The sequence below is a fragment of the Pleurodeles waltl genome, chromosome 7 (assembly GCF_031143425.1).
Source record: "Pleurodeles waltl isolate 20211129_DDA chromosome 7, aPleWal1.hap1.20221129, whole genome shotgun sequence".
In the NCBI taxonomy this organism is placed as follows: domain Eukaryota; kingdom Metazoa; phylum Chordata; class Amphibia; order Caudata; family Salamandridae; genus Pleurodeles; species Pleurodeles waltl.
Genome location: NC_090446.1, coordinates 453435597 through 453454941, shown reverse-complemented (window position 1 = coordinate 453454941; position 19345 = coordinate 453435597). Strand labels below are relative to the sequence as shown.

Sequence of the window (19345 nt, the reverse complement as noted above, 5' to 3'; positions counted from 1 at the left end):
ACATTAGCGTAAAAAAAAAAAGACACTAAAGTGGCACCAGGTGCCGCTAGGGGCTTATAAAATTGCCCCTTCATGTTTGCAAAAGGTGTTTTCGAGCATTGGGCCATTTCCACCAATGGTGTTAATACATCTGATTCTACAACAAAAACTTTACAATAAAATAATTTGAATATAATCTACTTTTCATTCATGTATTGATGTTTTTATATCACACAGGCCTTGTCTCAAGGGCAGCAAGAGAACTTAATAAATAACTATAGGACGAATTAACATATTTGCATAGAGAAAGAGAAAGGCAGAGAAGAGAAAAAAACAGCACATGAGAAGAGGCTAGTCTCTAACGTAGGTTTGGAGGGGACAAGTCTTCAGGGTTTCTTTAGAAAGATTGTTGGTTGGTATTAGGTCTGATGTGGCTGTCTAGTTACCTGTCCTGTCTGAATGTAGTAGTCTCACAGAACTGCTATAAAAAATAATCTCAGCACCAGCTAATAATCCAATCACTGTAAATGCGGCCACTGTGGCCTACTTTTTTTTTTTTAATGCAGCCTATTTTCCTTCAAGGAAAGAGGACTATATAAGGAAAGATTCGTTTTTTTTTTTTAAAGTTGTTACTAAAACGTAAAATGGATTTAGTAGATTTAAAAAAGCAATTTTGCAGTCTCAAACTGTGATTTTGTGGATTGCAGACTCTGTAACCACAAAATGGCTCTGTACAACAGACCCCAAGTATATCATCTAATTAAGCTGGAGAGAGAAGACAAAATAAAATATACACAAGCTTAGGAGCCTGTTTTGAATATGATCTTATTCCCAGCCCAGCTCACAGAAACCATAGCCTTGAAATTGTCAACATTTAGACTATGAAAGGCAGCTATGCTCAAAGTATTGTTCGCTGCCGAAGTGCAAACGAGATGGGAAGAGGTGGGGTGTACTGGTGACGCTGCACTCAAATCCCAACTTGTCTATTTGGTCAAATTGTGTAATCCTGGGCAAATCACTTCTCACTGTGGTTTTCCTTATATCCTTATGTGTCAAGCATGGGTATGCCTTGGGAGCATTTAGTAGTTTGTAGTGCAAGCTGAAGGTTAATTGATTTGTACGCGGTGTAATATGCTTTACTTAAGTGTCAATCCAATTACAACATTATACAACCAGGGCAGGCTCCAGGGCAGTGCGACTGGTGCCACTGCACCAGGTGCTGACTTTGAGCGGGGTGCAGTGTTTGCAAGTATATTACAGTGGGAAAAGCCACTAAGGCAATGTTCCTCGCCTCTGGCAGTTTTTAGGCAACAATGAAAATGTCAATTAAATTCTGGTGATTGATGTTCTGCCTGGAGAGAGATGGGGGTTTTCTCTAGTGAAAGTTTTAAGGTTGGGCAGAGGGTTAATATGCCTCCTGTAAAGAACGTGTACTATGCCGATCACAAAGTGTAAATATTGCAAATAGGTCAGTGGGTTACTGCTTTTGTCAGAGAGGTCCTTTTCTTACTTGCAGTGCATAGGTTAAAATCTTTATATAGAGCAGTAAACTATTAACTGTCATCAAAGAGCTGCATGCATACTGCAAGGTATAAATGAGTGCGTTGTGATTTTTCCCCCAGTTTTTTATTATCCTAATGTTGCAAAATGGGTTAATTTGGGTAGAAATCAATTCTTATTATTAAAGAGAACCACTCCAGCCATGGTGTTGCATTTTACATTCTGGGTTTGTACTTCTCCAGACCAAGCACTCTTAAACAATACTGTCTACCAGTCTGGATGACATGAGGCTCCTACATCTTGTAGTCCTCTGTCTTATGTAATATTTTTTATACACTAATTTACACACCTACGATTGATTTTCTCTGTGTAATGTGTGTGCATTGTAAAGTGTTATGACACTCTACACTGGTAAGAGTGCTGTTATAAAACGAATAAAATGCATTTAAGAGACTGACTATAGATACTTGAGGGGCACTTTTAAAGGGTGGTAGTGAGGGAATCTGTGGCGGAGGAGGTCCTTGAGGGGCGCCATCAAACACTGTCGCTTAGGGCGCCTCTGGCGCTAAGGCTGGCCATGTATACAACATTAAAGTCAAACCAAAATCTGAAAAATATTCTTAAGGCCCAAATATGACAATGCAACAAGTAAGACATGCCATTTTCGCACTGGCAAGTCCACAAAATTGCATTACCCTTTTTAAATGTTCATAAATTATATACATTCTTATGAAAAACATACAAATTCTGCACTGGTTTATATTTGCCCTCATTGGTTGGTAGTACAATTCATTTTCTTTCCATACTTTGTGCCCTCTCTTCCCAGAGATGTATAGTGACACCCCTGAATTTTTGTCTGAACCATCAAATGGAAAACAGGAGAGTCAGTAGGTCAATTTTGGGGCGGGTGTGAATGCTGCAGGAAACCACAGGGTATAGCAGGGGATCACATCCACAAAGCAAATTATTCAACACTTTTCCTGTCTCCCTTACTACAATGCCAAGTGCTGCCTCCTTCCTATGTCTTCCTGTGCCTCCTCTGTTTCTGTCAATGCTTAACTTGTGTAAAACATGTGACGAATTCCAAAGACTTTCCCAGGAGCCCATCACGGGCACTGCCCAATCCCTGGATTGCGGACAACTGCAGTCGGCTGTCTAGTCTTGATTCCACCTCATGCTTCTTTCTTCCATCACCTTACACTCTCTGACCCCTGTCTCTTTATCTAACTCTTGCAGAGTCCTTCTCATCTCTGTTTTCTCCGTTTGCATTGTTTTCCTATCTTTCTCTTCCTCCTTCTTTCTCCACTTTCTGCCTTTCTTTTTATTGCTCTCACCAAAGTATGGTGATGAAAAGAGTATGGTGATGATCCCCGAAAAAGAGTGCCCTTACAGACCACCTGTACTTGTACCACTGGTCTGTCTCCTTTGTACTGTTCCTCTCTATATTTCTCTTTCTCTTCCTTCCATCTTTGTCCTGTTGTGGGATGAAAGTCCATCAGGAACAGTTGACTGTTGCATCCTGCCTCCTTTTTGTGTTGTTTAGTGCCCTGTAATTTTTAATGCCAAAGGAACTGGATTTCAATACCACGGAGGATTACTTCTCAATCATTAGGCGACCCTACATCAGTGCCAGACTCTGCTGAATAGGAGGCACACCAGAGGCCAACGAAAAAAGAACCAGAATCAACCCTAATACCTTCCTAATACCCCATACCTGGAATGAGTAGTTCTAGGGGGTAACTGAGCAGGCAGAAATAATGCTGATTCCATGTTTTGGGGGATCAACATAGGAAAATCATGTTTCATCACTGATACCCACATACCTTTCTCCACTGTTTACCACAGTTTCACTTGGACATTTCCCTTGTGTTCAGCAGGAAGTGCATCTCGGTAAAAAACAGCAGGCCCTGGATCTTGTAATCCTGATGAGGCCTGGAACTCTTGTTATCTCCCTCCATCCTGCCATAAGAATTAGTAAGCCACTTATAATGAGCTCCGAAGTTTAGTCCCATCCATAGTGGAACGCGCCTATTGTCATCTCAACAAGATAAGGGGAAATTAAGACTTGACGGCAAATGTCAGCTAGCCTTTTTAACTGTACTGTTAGTAATCGTTACAGAAGTATAGACGGATCCCTTCAGCAACTCTGTCCCTCACTAAGACTCCCACTTACTCACAATTGTGTGATGTGATTTAGCTTAGGCTTGCTTGAAGAGTGTGTGCTCTATGAATGGTGTCCTCTCTGTGAGAACATTTCAAGGCGTTCAAAATGGTGAGTGACTGCACACGCTGTTTCAGCTTCCCATTCCTTGGTGTAGCCCCTGAGGTAGCACAGCAAAAGCTTAGTGTATGTATCACACTTTTTCTGATTTCAGGTTGAAATCTGCTAAGACCAAAGACCTGCCTGAACACAAACAAACTACCCTAAAAAGGTTTGACTGCCTGAGCAGGTGGGCATGCTTCCTGATGTGTCTGAGGATGGCTTGCCAATGCTCAGTGTCTGCTCTGTGTGGAGCCCCACCCACATTTCATGGCACCTATTCCCTCCCATCTTGGTGCCGAGCTAACTACATTCTGAAACTAGACTTCTCCTGGGAAGCCTGTCCTTTCTAGTGCAAAATACACGCAATTTACTATTTGGTGTCAGCTTCCTCACGTCCTTTGATAAACTGTCAAGGAAGACCTTGCACTGAGTCACCAGGATTATCATTTTGAAAGTGTTACACCTTTTCATTGGCCCTGGTTTCCCGTCAGTGCCCCCAGAACTGAGCAACAGCTAATTCTCCAAATCCAGTTAATTGTATTCAATTTGAACTCAGAGCTCAGCTGCCCATCTCACAAAAGTCTTCTGAGTTACTAGATTCCCCCAAAGCAGGGACCAGTCCTAACACTGGAAGACCCCTGCTTTTGCGGCTGGCCTTGAAGAAGTAGTCCAGGACTACTCACCAAGGAGTGGAACATCCCTGAAGAAGAGAACAAAGAACAAACCCCAACTTATTAAAAAATTATGTGAAAGAAACCACACCTAAGCCATGTAGGTGCCTTTAAGACCATTCCTGCCTACCAGCTGTGGTCAGACAGAAGGACATCTGAACTTCAGAAGTGACAAGGGCATGCGGGAGGCATTTAAAGACTGCACCAGTGCTATGCTTACGTACTGTCTGTTCTCCACTGCCCATCTACATTATGCCATTGCTAGGAAAAAGTGTAGGAGCCTGAAGTTTTTCTTCAGTGTCTGTTTCTAAATGCAGGGGTTTCCAATTACCAAGGCTGTCCAGCTTTCATGCTACCTGATTGCCCCTTTCGTTTAGCACCCTAAAAGTTGTATTTCTTTATCTGTCTCTTGAGGTTCTTTTCACACTTACCTTCTCCCACTATCACTGTTTTACTCTCTTTTCCTTGTTCTTTTTCCCTTTTCTGCCCTCTCTGTTGGCTGGGTCATAGTCTGATGATGAAAGATAAGCCCGTCCCTAAAATGAATGCCAGTGCCCACACCTGCAACCAGCAGCACTAACACAACATTGATGTTTCCCATTGACTATGGCCGGTCGTCCTCATTCCACAACAGTTTCAACTTCTATTGTATGATGACCCCACAGTTCTGATGATATACCCATTTAAATTCGCAATTGGACCCTACCGTTAAAATCCCAGTTTCCCTGTTGCTGAAGGATACTGGTTTATTAAGTGATTCCCTCAGGGGCCGTGGGAGCTGCACTTATCATAAGCTTTTGACCTGGGCCTGCTGTTTAGGAGATACAGAACAGTTATTGCTCCTGCTGCTAGCCTGTTTTGAGCACCAGTAATCCTCTTGAGCGAACTGTGGCGTTTGTCATCTCCAAATAACAGTACCCTTTGATCCTGTTAAATGGACATCGGAACATTAGTTTTTGTGCTTTGATCTATTTTTGGCAGATTTTTAGCAGCCTTGGCTCAAACTCAGTGAGTAGTCCCTCCCACATTGCAACCGGATGCAGCTGAGAAAGTAGAAGAAGAGGCAGAAACAGCAGAGGTACTTAATACATTGTACAATCTATCTGGTTTCTTTGTTTCACTGACAGGGGGCTAAAGACGAAGTTATAGTAGGGGCACTGACCTTCAAAGGTTTCGAAGCACAGCAGAGAACTCATATTGCTTTCCCCTTGGGATAACGTTCTACATATAGCTCATAAGGCCCATGTACTTAGATCTACAGGTCCTTGCCATGGAGAGGCTTTAAAAATGTTTGGGGTTGTAGCTCAAGCCCAGCATGTGCTAGAACCTTCCTGTTTCTTATTCCTTTTCATTTTCACAGCTCTGCATGCTGATATTCTAAAGACCTACATTCTTTAAAGAGATATATCTCGGTCTGGGCAGCGACCATTGACATATTATGTTAACTTTATCATTAAAGCACACATTTGCTGATATGATCATACTTGTAAGGTGCATGGATACTGAGATGGCACAATTATTTTGGATATAGCAAGTTCTAGCTTTTCTCTTGCGGCTAGTAAATGGACCCCCCCCCGCACAGCCTACCTAACAGTTTATTTCATGGTTTGGTGGAAATCAATTTCAAAGTCCTACACCATCTCTAGCAATTGTAGGGGAAACTGCTTATGCTCCATAATGCTGCACATTCTGTGCCACTATTATTGTGGTATTTTGTCATTTTACCATACAATAATTCTGTCAAAGCAATCGTTTTGCCTCACTAATACCAGTTTAATCACCACAGAACTAGCCTATCGTCTGGAGAGAGCACTCGACAGGTATACGTACCTACCCTTCGGTTGAATTTTTATCTGCCTCTCACATCTCCCACTGCGTCTCTATCTATCGAGCTATCTATCTGTCTATCTGTGTCTTCTGCCCCCTGTACACCTACCCCTGTTTCTCTGCCATCTCCCTTCTAATTTCTTTACATTTCCACGGTCCTGCATCAACTCTTTACTGCCAACGCCTCTCCATCATCGTCTCTTTTCACAACTCATAATCCAGCATATTTTTCTCTCAGCGCAATCCACTGTTCATGTCTTCCTTCTTAGCCTCATGTCTTTCTCCTATCTCATTCTCTCTCCATCTTTGCTGTGTTTCCCATTCCTACCGCTTACTTTTCTCTTTTACCCTCGTATTTCTCTAACTTTCCTTTGCGGTTAGTTGCCGCTTTCCTTTTCCCACTGTTTTGCTCCCTCGCCTTCATTTTGTCCGTCATATCTACTTCTCGATTAACATTCCTTTGTCTCTCTAGATACCGTATTTCAATTTCACCTCTCTCCCGGTCTCTGCATCGTCTTTCCCCGTCTCACTCTTTTCGTTGTGTCCTCCCAGTCCGATGACACCTACCTCACCCCTCCCCAGTTTTCCTTACCTTAAAAAGCGCACGTTCTTCTGGGTCCGATAAAAGCAATTAAAAGGTTTTAGCTGTCCAGCCTTAAGCCCGAAACCCCTGCAAGCAGCTGAGCTCCCTCCCAAACTATTTTATTTTAGCCCGTTCTCTTCCGCTTCCTCCGCCCGCCCTTTTCTCCTGCCTCTCTGCCTTTCCTGTATCGCAATTTGAGAACCTGCGTACAAAGGCCATATGCCACCTAGTAATTCTTGTTTGCACAGGCAGGCTTTGTGAGGAGGCCTCATTCGCTGTACTCGCCATGCCTGCAAAAGTTGCGTACACTGACCACACCACATTTTTATGCATTTCCAGTCGCCCAGGGTCTACTATCCGCATGTAACCTGCATATCGTTTCACAATGTTTTAATATTCTTTGGAAAACAGGAACCCAGTTTTAGACTTTGGTCGTATTGGGAAGAGGCGTGCGAAATTTTAGCTTTGCCGCATCAGCTTTCGTGACTGAACATTGAATGCCAGGGCTTACGGCTCGTTAAACAGTCTTGAATGGGGCCGGCAGGAAGCGTGTTTGAGAAAGAAAGTGTTTTGGGCACGAATTTATTGTTGCTGTAGTAAATACAATTTCTGTTCAGAACAGTCTCCCACCACCAAGAAGCGTCAAATTTTGCACTAATGATTTATTTCACAATTTCTCAATGATTACATAATGCGAAATTTGAAAAAATTATGAGGCTACACAGGCGTAAAAAAGTTATTTGGGGCCCACTTAAGGGCAAGTAAAGTTTTCTTTAAGTAGTGCCTACTTAATGTAAAATTCACTTCTTGTATCAGTGTACAACCAGGGTCGAGCTAGGGTGACCACCTAGCATGAAGGCAAAATCAGGACAATGACAATAAAAATTGAAGACAAAGGGTCAAATAATTCAGGACAAAATTCAAGACAAAAGGTCAAATTTATGGACACATCTAAGTAAGCCAAGCAATAATATAAATGTAAGTAATTAGGCAACTGACACAAATAGAAAACAAAGCAAAGCTGGTTAGTTGGCTTTGGGATGTATAATGCAAAGCACTATTGAGTGAAATCTCACGTTTAACTTGGCTTATTTAGAGATTGAAAAACTAGTAAATGTGCACAGTAATCATAATTTGACAGCTTGCATAAAGGACAGCTATCACAAGAATTTGACACCTTATCATGAATTATAGCACTAGAGGTAATGCTGTGTGAATGGATGTGAACTTCCAGCTTATAGACAGTACTACTATTACTACTTGATACAACAAAGAGGGAGAGTGGGTGTGTGAGAAAGTAGCCTCTTTCTAGCATGGTTACCCCCACTTTTGGCCTGTTTGTGAGTGTGTGTCAGTGTGGTTTTACTGTCTCACTGGGATCCTGCTAGCCAGGACCACAGTGCTCATAGTTAAAACCCTGTTTATCAGTGTGTTTTGCCTGTCTCACTGGGATGCTGCTAGCCAGGACCCCAATGCTCATAGTTTGTGGTCTAATGTGTGTGTTGTCAGTAGTTCTTAACTGTGCCACTGAAGTTCTGCTAACCAGAACTTCAGTGCTTATGCTCTCTCTGCTCCAAAATTAGTCGCTATAGTTTAGTGACTTCATATTCCAATTCCAATTGGCACACTGCACCCCCCTTATAAGTCCCTAGTATAGGGTACCTAGCTACCCAGGGCATTGGGGTTCCAGGAGATCCTTATAGGCTGCAGCATTTCTTTTGCCACCCACAGGGAGCTCAGACAAACCCTTTCACAGGACTGCCACTGCAGCCTGCGTGAAATAGTGTACACACTATTTCACAGCCATTTTCACTGCACTTAAGTACCTTATGAGTCACCTATATGTCTAACCTTCATTTACTGAAGGCTAGGTGCAAAGTTACTAAGTGTGTGGGCACACTTGCACTAGCAAAGGTGCTCCCATGCTGTCCAGGGCCAATTCCCCAGACTTTGTGAGTGCGAGGATACCATTACACTCGTGCACTACATATAGGTCAATACCTATATGTAGCTTAACAATGGTAAATCCGAATATGGCCATGTAAGGTGTCTAAGATCATGGAATTGTCCCCCATTCCAAATCTGGTATTGGGGGGCCAATCCCATGCATCCTGGGGGCTCCACCATGGACCCCCAGTATTGCCAAACTAGCTCTCTGAGGCTTGCCCTGCAGCTACAGCTGCTGCCATCTCACAGACAGGGTTCTCCCCTCCTAGGGTCTGAGCAGTTTAGTCCCAGGAAGGCAGAAGAAAGCATTTCCTTTGGGAGGAGGGTGTTACACCCTCAACCTTTAGAAATAGGTGTTACAGGCTTGGGAGGGGTAATGCTTTGAAGGGCACAGATGGTGCCCTCCTTACATAAACCCGTCTACACCAATTCAGGGACCCCCAGTACCTGCTCTGGCGCGAAACTTGGACAAAGCCACCCCAGGGGTGGTGCCCAGAGCTCCTCCAGTGTGTCCCTGACGTTAGCCATCTTCTTTTTCAAGGTGTGGGGACACTCTGGAGATCTCTGAGTGGCCAGTGCCAGCAGGTGACGTCAGAGACCCCTCCTGATAGGTACATACCTGGTTACGTAGGCAATCCCCCTCTCAGGGCTATTTAGGGTATCTCCTGTGGGTTCCTCTTCAGGTTCAGCTTGCAAGTTTCCACCAGGAATCCTCTGCAACTTCTGCTTCAGCTTCTGACTGTCGGATCAACCTCAGACTGCCCCAGGAACCGCTGTAACTGTAACAAAGTATCCAGAAAAGCTACTGTGACCCTGCAACTTCAGCTCCAGCCACCAACTGCAGCAGTTTCCAAAGTGAGCACACTCTGAGGACTCCCTGCCCTCATCCTGCACCAGAAGAACCGAAGGAATCTCCCGTGGACTGTCAGAGTCACTTCCCTGCTCCAGCAGGCAACTTCTAAGACAACGACCGGTTCTCTGGGACTCTTCTCCTGGCAGCTGTCCAAATGTGGCAGAAGTAAGAGCATGCCTTCCCAGTTTGCGACAGTACCCCTGTGCACCACGTCATCTCTACCTCCTGAGGCCTCTGTGCACCATTTGCAAGACTCCTTCGTGCACAGCGTGGCCCAAGTCCCCAGCACTCCATCCTGCAACGCACAACTCGCTGAGTTGTTCTCCGACGGTGTTGGACCTTCTTCTGTAGTGCTGCAGCAAGTGCAATTTGCACCTTCATTGTCCCCGTGTCCTGGGAATCCCGTGGGTGCTGCTTGGTCATCAGTGGGTCATCAGTGGGTTCCCTCCAGTGCTGGAAGCACTCTCTGCCTCCTCAGTCTGAGTTGAGGCACCCAGATCCCTCCTGGGTGCAGGCAGCGCTATTTTGACGTAAACCGTGACATTGCTTGAACCAAGGCTTGTTGGACGAATCCAGCACTGCAACTTCCCTGCATCCAACATCTCGATGTGGGACATCTCTTGCATCTCGCAGGAACCTGCAGCCATCTTCTTTGGTGCTCTTCTACAGACTTCTTCTACCAGGAGAATCCTCTTTTGCACCATCTTCTAGGTTGGCAGGGGCTCCTGTCCTTCCTGGAATCTTCTGCAACTTCTGGACTTGGTCTCCTCTCTTCACAGGTCTTCAGGGCCAGGAATCCACCATTTGTTACTTGCAGTCTTACTTGGTTCTTGCAATAACTCTTATCACGACTTGTAGTGTGTCCTGAGGAAACGTGCAGTACTTTACCCCTACTTTCCTGAGCTCTGGGGTGGGGTATTCTACTACCGTTTGTGGTTTTCTTACACCCCCAGCACCCCGCTACACACTACACTTGCCTAGGGGGGAATTCGTGATTTGCATTCCACTTTCTTAGTATATGGTTCGTGTTGCCCCTAGGCCAATTGCATCCTATTGCATTCTAATGTGTTTTCTAAGGTTTGCACTATTCTGTTACTGTTTACTTACCTGATTTTGGTCTATAGTGTATCTATTGTGTATAATACTTACCTCCAGAAGGAGTATTACCTCTAAGATATTTTTGGGCCTTGTGTCACTAAAATAAACTACCTTTATTTTTGGTAACACTGAGTATTGTCTTTTATTGTGTATAAGTACTGTGTAACGATAATGGTATTGCAGGAGCTTTGCATGTCTCATAGTTCAGCCTAAGCTGCTCTGCTACAGCTACCTCCAATAGCCTAGGCTGCTAGAACACTGACTACATTTCACTAATAAGGGATAACTGGACCTGGTATAAGGTGTAAGTACCCAGGGTACCCACTACAAACCAGGCCAGCCTCCTACAGGGGTTGAAATGTAGAGGAAGTGGTGAAAGTGTTTTTCTATGATTGTTTCTGTGTGTTTCAACCAGCCTCAACTCAGTGCTATCTGCTGTCCCCCTACCTCCACCAGCCTAGAAGGAACAGTCTGGAGTGATATCTACAAGGTCTTGTACTCAATACAAATGCCAAAGTGAAGCATGTTAAAACATAAGTAAGCACTGGCAAAGCCAATAGGTTTGAAGCTCACACTTGAGTGCTGTTAGTAGCACTACATGCCTGTGAAAGTTTAAAACATATAAATAAAAAAGGATTACGCTGCCACTGAGAGGGATCCCAGACTTGTCAGGTGCTCAATTGAATTGCATGACAAGAAGCCCAGAGAGCACAATGTGTATCTCACGGCCCTCAATGCTTTGATACTACCACTTGTATTTCTCAGAGACCTTCCTAGTATCTATATAGGTAGCTGCAGCTTCATTATATCAGAGTGCAAACCAGAACCTGTTCCCCGCCGGCTAATAGTGCAATACTAATCGTGACACACAGGCTCAGCAGAAAGGTTAATAATACATTGTTAAACAGGTGGACAGTCTGCACGAAAAGCTTGTTCAGGTTGAGGTTCTAGGAGGTAACCATCCTGCTCAAATGCCACCTCCGCTTCTAAATCCTAAAAGCACCACACAACCTGCAAGGCAGATTTATTGCCATCTTTGAATCCTACATTTAAAGCTGTGATCTTTACTAAATATCAGCCTTCATGGAAAGCCCAGGAAATGTCATGTCCTAAGCCCCCAGGGGTGTGCTGGTTGTGTGTGGAAACTTCAATGGTAATATGTCAGTAATTCAACAGGGCACAAACCCCTGCATGCACTCATAGGAGTCCCTTTCCTTTTGCAAGGTCCTCTTCCTCTTTGCAAGATCATGGGCCTGGGCAACCCTTGGAATTTTTCTACCCTAATTAACAATCTTGGGCTCACACATCCCCTTTTGGATACAGTATTTTCTAGTGCCACTCTCCATCCATGGACTCTTCATGCATACACATATTCTTGCCAGAGACCTGTTGGATCATTCCTCATTGTACTCACACTTGACCTTAATAGGTAGAGGTAAGAGACCTGGTGGAGACTTAGTAGATGGTGGCAGACTGAAAGTAAATATAAGGCTCAGCTAGTAACAGACATTGACACTCAACCACAAAGCCTCTGGTGGAATAAATCCACCAACTTGCTCAAATTTGAGCTTTGACTGGACAAGAGATGAAGACACTGTGGCCCTCATTCTGACCCTGGCGGAGGGCCGCGGAAGCACTGCTGGTTTACCCCTGGCCCAGGGAATCCTCCATGGCGGCGCTGCAAGCAGCGCCGCCATGGGGATTCCGACCCCCTTCCTGCCAGCCTGTTTCTGGCGGTTTTCACCGCCAGAACCAGGCTGGCGGGAACGGGTGTTGTGGGGCCCTGGGGGCCAGGGGCCCCCTAACAGGGCCCCACATAGATTTTCTGTGTCTGCTTTGCAGACACTGAAAATCGCGACGGGTGCCACTGCACCCGTCGCACCCCTGCAAATCCGCCGGCTCCATTCGTAGCCGGATTTCTCTTTGCAGGGGCTTTCCCGCTGGGCCGGCGGGCGATCTTTTGAAGATCGCCCGCCAGCCCAGCGGGAAAGTTGTTATGACCCCCGCGGTCATTTGACCGCGGTGCAGTCTTTTGGAGGTTTCCGGCCGGCACCCGCCGCCCGCCGGGGTCGGAATGACCCCCTGTGTCTCTCTATGCAGGCAATGTCCTTTTATACCTCCAAAATCCTGCCTTGTCTTGTCCTTGAGCACTTCAAATGTTACATACATGCAGCAAATGTTCAGGCTTCATTGTTAACATGGCCAAATCAGTAGTCTACCCAACCAAGGAAGATACAGCAGTGATGTACTGGACCTCTGGCCTTAAGGCTGTGACCAATGGTTTTACATGCCTTGAGGACTGAGGACAAAGCGGCAGGGAAACGTAGGTCAACTACTGGACAATCTCCTGCAAGACTCCTTATACTGATCCCATTCTAGTTATCCTTGATGGGGCGTGCCCACATAATCAAAACTGTGTTGCTCTACATAATTGTCCCCACTATTGCACAGTAACTTCTTTACATAACTGAATGTCATGTTGAGAATATACATAATCGCAGGTTGGCCATGATTGAATGCCTGACATCCCCATATGATTTAGATTTGGATATGGGTGACATCTATCATACCACTCCTCCCAAACGGTGTTTATCAGCAACTGGATATACAGCCCCACCTCACACCCGAGTGGTGGTTCATATGTGATCTACATACTCTGCACCTTTTATACAGGGACAACCCTCCAGTCACTCTACACTCACTTCTAAAAAACAATTTGGTGTAGAATAATACACTGCAGGCCTTTAAATGGGATAGATGTCTCACAGGTGAAACTTTCTTGTGGATGTACACAGTATTAAAATAAGGTAAGTCTGTATCAGGTTTCAGGGTCGTGGATATCAAATTAGAGGATGTTGTGATGCAGAAAACTGTCTGCTCATTTTTCAACCTAAAAGCAGAATTCCTGCTTCATAAATATCAATTCTCTAAGTCACTGGTTCCCAACCTGGGCCCCGGGACCCCTGGGGGTCCATGAAGCCTCCTTGGGAGGTCTGTGACTGCTTAGAAAATGTAATATTATTATCAGATTAGGTCCCCAACTTTCAGTAATGACTCATTGGGAGGGTGCTGAGATTTGAATAATGATTCAGTGGGGGTCCCTGGGTTCCAGAACTGATAAAGTGGGGGTCCATAGAAGTATAAAGGTCGGGAACCACTGCTTTAAGTATTTGCAGCTTTGACATGCCATCATCAGATACCTGAAAAGATAAACTCCCTTCCAGAGATTATCGCACTAGAAGCCAGACTACTGATGGGTAAAATGAGGAGATATAGAATATATCAGCTGTCCAGATCACTCATTCCTTTTTGATACTATGTAAAGCTTGGGAGGTGGACCTTGGCCCATTTGATTAACAGAGTGTGAGATGTCACAGGGGCTCTAAGGGAGGTGACAACCCCAGCCCAATTCAGATTGATCCAATTTAAGTACACAACCTGTACCTACTTAATATGAAAAAAACTCAGGAGCTTTCAATATGTCTCCTCCATTCTATGTGTAAAATGTAATGATGTGGAAGTGGACATCCTGCACATGACATGCTTATGCCTATGATCAGACCTCTTTGCTTAGTATGGCCCGCACACTGTTGCAAGCATTAGGGAGATTTCTCAAGATCACACCCAAGTCTGCCCTGCTCAATATTCTATTACACACTGAAGAGAATAGATATACCTGAGCATTTCTACAAATCAGTATCATAGTGGCTAAGAGAAAGACATTGGTTACAGATGGCATGATGTGACTTCCCCAGACCTGGAAACTTGGGCAGACGGCCTAGACCACTCCATGACATTGCAGAGCTCAAAATAGAGGCCCCAAGTTCCCTCAAAAACACCAGAAAATATGTGACTTCTGCAGATTCTACAAACGCATTATAAAATGAGTGATGAAGAGGGCATGGAAAAGGGGTAAGTGCTAAATGGGATGGTGGTCAACAGAAATGTGTGTGTAAATCGCTTATTATTAGAGTGCCAATGTCGGTACCTATTTTTTTTACATGAACACTCAGGTTTAAGCAATATGCTGTGTGACCATGCAAGGATTAGGGATGTGCGAAACTAGTGTATTTTCACTTAGAAGTGAAATTTCAGGAAAATTACAATTGAATGACAAGTTATCATTTAGAGCCAAATTTGTAACAAGAAATGTGCCCCTGCATGCACTTCAAGCTAAAAAAAACAGCAGCAAAAACACAAGTCTCACAAATAACAGCTGTTTGTGTTCTGGTTATTTGTGTTGTTCCCATGCTGTAATGCAGTATAATTACGTGACCTGGTGTAATGGTGCAATTTTGAAAAGTTTATGTACAAAGAGTAACACAAAATTACCAAAATTGCTCTGACATAATTTACATTTTGCATAGTTCTTGCAAAAATGTAATTTGTCCTATGTAGGTTCTAGCAAACAATGGAGTGCTCGGGCTTCTAATGGCTGGTATAAGCCGGGAGCTCCAATATTCCAGTGTTGTCAGGTTCACAGCTGTTGCTGAGCACAAAGACCTCAAAGAACCCAAGGGGAATTGAATCAATCCCCTTGGCTCTGTGAGGTCTTTGTTTTATTCATCAGAACATTCGGTCCTCTAGTGGCAGAATGTTCTAATAGCCATAAAGCCCTCCGTAGCTGGGCTGCACCTGCATTACAGTCCTGCTCTCTTGGCCTTTGGCTCTGGCCTTCAACGCTGGAGCGTTTTTTAAGGCTATAATGGCAATAAAGTTTATGGTTAAATAGAGTTTGTTCATATCTACCAACTCATCCATCCATGTATCCATCCATGCGCCCACCTACATCATTAATTCATCTATCCATCCACCCAAGCATCCATCCATACACCATCCATCAATATTCTGGGCCAATGCAGCCATTTATTCATCCTCTCACCTATCTACACTCAATACACTCATCATCCACAATCCGCATCCATGCATACATCCACCCATCCATCAGGCCACTCATCCACAGCTCCATCAATATACCTCAAACAATATTAATAAAACATCAAAATGAATTAACAACATGTTCAACATCAATGAAAACTTGGAATGTGCTTAAACTTTGTGCAAATTATGTGGGAGGAAAATGGAAAGAATGAAAATAAATTCGAACACCTTTAGAATAAATGATGTTATTTGTTCTGTTGAGTATATAAATCTGTCCCATAAAGTGTTCTTTAACCTATTAACCTTTGGTAGTGCACTGGAAGACAGTTCTAATATCGGTTCTCGGAAATGGGAAGCAGGTTAGAAAGACACCACAGCAGCTGTTAGCCGCAAAGTTTGAAGACTGAACTTACAAAACTGAACTTGCTCAAATTACAGACAAATGCTGTCCATTAAAATCTTAATTACGGACATCGGACTGAATTTATGGACGGTCCGTGAAATTAATGGGCAGGTGGTCATTGTAGGAGGCTGGCTCAGTTTATGGTGTACACCTGAGAGAGCGTAACTTATATAATCTATATTAACATGAAATGTTTATGAATCAATGTGTGATGATGCCGCATAGAAACTATAATAATGGTAATTTTGCTTAAACATGCACTTGAATTGTGACCACGAGGAGTGGCCACCAATGTATACGTAGACTAATAATAATGACCCAAATGTTTATATTATGTTTAAATAAGTTTATACTAATGTTTGCGTTATTGAATCTGTATTGAAATCCTCATAGGCCTAAAGTTAGCACGAGCCGAAGCTTAGCTGCCCTGGCTCTCATATTAAATGCATTTTTCTATTTTTCAGTGTGATGACTCACAAGGGGACATGACCCTGCCTGTTTTTTTTCTTCAAACTTGGAAGATGAATGTAACCATGTTAGATCCGTTCCCATCACTTTCTCTCGTTTACAGAATAAATGTTAAAAGTAAATTGAAACAGTGTAGATTAATGTAATGTACAAGGTCATTCAAACCGGTGAAGACAATGGAACTGCTGACCAAAAGATGTGCAAAGAATTACAGAAGGATGAAATCATACCGGACGTACCACCTCTGAAGACGTCAATTACGAAGACCAATCAAAGAATTGTAAAACAACATGGGGTGAAGAATTGGATTACCTAATGTACTTTCTGATAGGTTAAAGATAGTGGGGTATAACAAATGTCCAATAAAATTTTGGGGGAATGTACATCGAAAAAGGGATAAAAACCCATGTCACGGGGAGTCATTTAGGTGGGTTAGGGAATGCTATTGATTTTATCCAGAAACTCTGTCACTCTGTTTGGTGACTTGGTGGGTTACTTAAAACCATCCTCGCCCTTAGAATTGTCCATTTTACACTTTACCTCCTTATGAGGAAAGTGCCCTTTTGCCCCGGAGCTCAGTTCTGACTGATAGCAATTTGACTGAAGTCCTGAGGATGAAGACTGAACCTGTGCGCTGACCTAAACTTTGGAGGGTAATTATGACAATGCGATTGTGATTTGTCTGTTTGCTTTTCCTTTCTAGGTACCAACTGCTTGCTTTTGACAGAGACCTTAGCTAGATGTTTTCCAAATTGGTGTTCTAAAATGTTTTGCATGAAGCCCAACATGCGAATGCTAATCAGTGGTTAGGACAGGTTTTCACCAAACTGACTCAAATAGACAAATGACTGAGATTATGCTTTGTTGAACTGACGCGTTATTGACACTCTGCTAAATTGATCTATGTTCACACCATGTTATGTTCTGATGTTTGTGATTCTCGCTTTAATGAAAGCTTACCAAAGTTGCCATATCGTGACTATGCTATTATGTTTCTTGGTGTTGAGATTAACGTATTTGCTATTAGACTGTAATTAATAGGGAATAAAACTCATAAAATTCTACTAAACAAGGTGTGGTTATTCATGGCTGAAAGGTCATGGTAGCGTCTTTGAATTGATTAATGACTTTGACTAAAGTGAAATTCATTGTCGTGATAAATATTGATGACATTATTGATGTATTGATTGATATATTGATTAGCTATCTCGTCCTAAGGTGTCTCTCAATTGGGTCAAAAGATTCATTGGCCTAAAACGAGTCCTGATGTGTAATAAAATATCATAAAGGGACGCGTTATCACACCCATGGTGTGGTACCCTATACTGAGTCCAGGCAACCCTTAGTGATAGTGAATAGGTGTTCAGATAGCAAAATCTTTCTAGGGGTAGCTGAGGCGAGCTCTCTCTAAAGCAGTAATCCACTTATGGATTTCATCCCCAGACTTGTAAGGAGGGACTATCCTGCCAAGATTCCTAAAATCAAATGTGTCTTCCTTGACCCTGGACTCTATTATGCTGCCACCATGGGGTACTAACCCCAAATTCTCTCTTTCCCGTTCCATCTATAGGGCCTCTCTCTCTCTAGAGCCAGCTGCTGTTTTATCGACTTGAGTTTGGCCTTCTCAAGTTTCACTAAGCTGACCCCCATCTAGGGAGCCCTCATCTGAGCTAGAGTGGATAGTGGCAACAGCAGATGCTGAGGCAAGGGAAGCTGAGGATAAGCAGGATACACTCCTCTTGGATACCCTTTTTACCAACCCAGGGGGAGAAAAAGGGGGCCTACGACCCTCTCTTGTGCTACCAGCACAGCTCCCTGCAGGTTCAAGGTTCTCTCCAGAATCCTCATGGTTCTGCCCAGTGAGGTCGTAGGAAGTACCTGATACTTCCTTTTCCAACACTAGAGGTTCACCCTCCCCATCTAATTCTCTTTCGCTATCAGGATTCTGAAGGTAATCTTGAATAAGTAGGTCTAGGAGAATAGCTTTGTTAGGGTTACTACCTGTCTTCAAGTTTCTAACTGAACACAGGGACCTAAGTTCTTTGTACCTAAGCCCCTCATACCTAGACTCCTGAGTCTGGTCAGTGTTCTCCACTAAAGACATGGTCTTAGAGTAGTGTATGTGATGCACCTACCAAGTCTAAGTTTCTAAATGTTTAAAAAGGCTTGGAGACAGGGCTATGCTAGACACCTGACTACCCAGGCAAAAGTTTGGAAGTTCTTGAAGTTATTAGTGTAGTATGCAACCAATAGCTAGTAGTGATCTTTCTTATGGAAAGTCACTGTCTGCTGACCAAGTGGTAAAGCAATGTAAGTGTCTTATCCCACTGCTGCACCACCAGTGTAGGAGGCTGGATCAGTTTATTTTGTACACCTATGATGTGGCACCATAGACTGAGTCCAGGCAACCCTTACTGATAGTGAATAGTTGTCCGGCTAGCAAAAGCTATCTAGGAGTAGCTGAGGCGAGCAGCCGAAGCTTATCCAGGAGCTATGTAACACACTTGCAATACCAAAGTAGTCAGACAGTAACTTACTCATAAGAAAGAACCATGCAAGTATTGCAAAAATAAAGGATTCTTTAATAAGGCACTATTACTAGACTAGCACTGGTGTATCTCCCTTTTGGAGATATCTACACACAATATCTGCACAAAATAACCAACAGAAATAGCATAAAATACACAGAGTCCTATGGTGGGGGCAAACCATATACTAAGAAAATGCAATGTGAAATAGTGAACTCAACCAAGGTAAGTGTGGTAGTTAACTAGGAGCTGGGATAGATGAAAACACCAGAGGTAAGTAGGGTAAGTGTCCCCAGCAGCCAGGTGCAAGGTAGTTACCCACCCAGTCACCCCTTAGACTAGCA

The 19345-nt window shown here is 43.6% G+C and overlaps 1 protein-coding gene across 2 annotated transcripts in view; it reads right to left on the bottom strand.

Annotated features, from left to right (window-relative positions):
- LOC138304174 (sulfotransferase 1C1-like) overlaps nt 1-19345 on the bottom strand; it is a 379927-nt gene that overhangs the window by 345769 nt on the left and 14813 nt on the right. Inside the window, exon 1 of one of the 2 annotated variants that reach the window (XM_069244006.1) lies at nt 6833-6970. The exons of the other annotated variant lie outside the window; for it this stretch is intronic. The gene's annotated coding sequence lies outside the window, so the exon portion shown is untranslated. Of the gene's footprint in view, nt 1-6832; nt 6971-19345 lie in introns of those variants that run through there. 2 annotated transcript variants of the gene reach the window in all.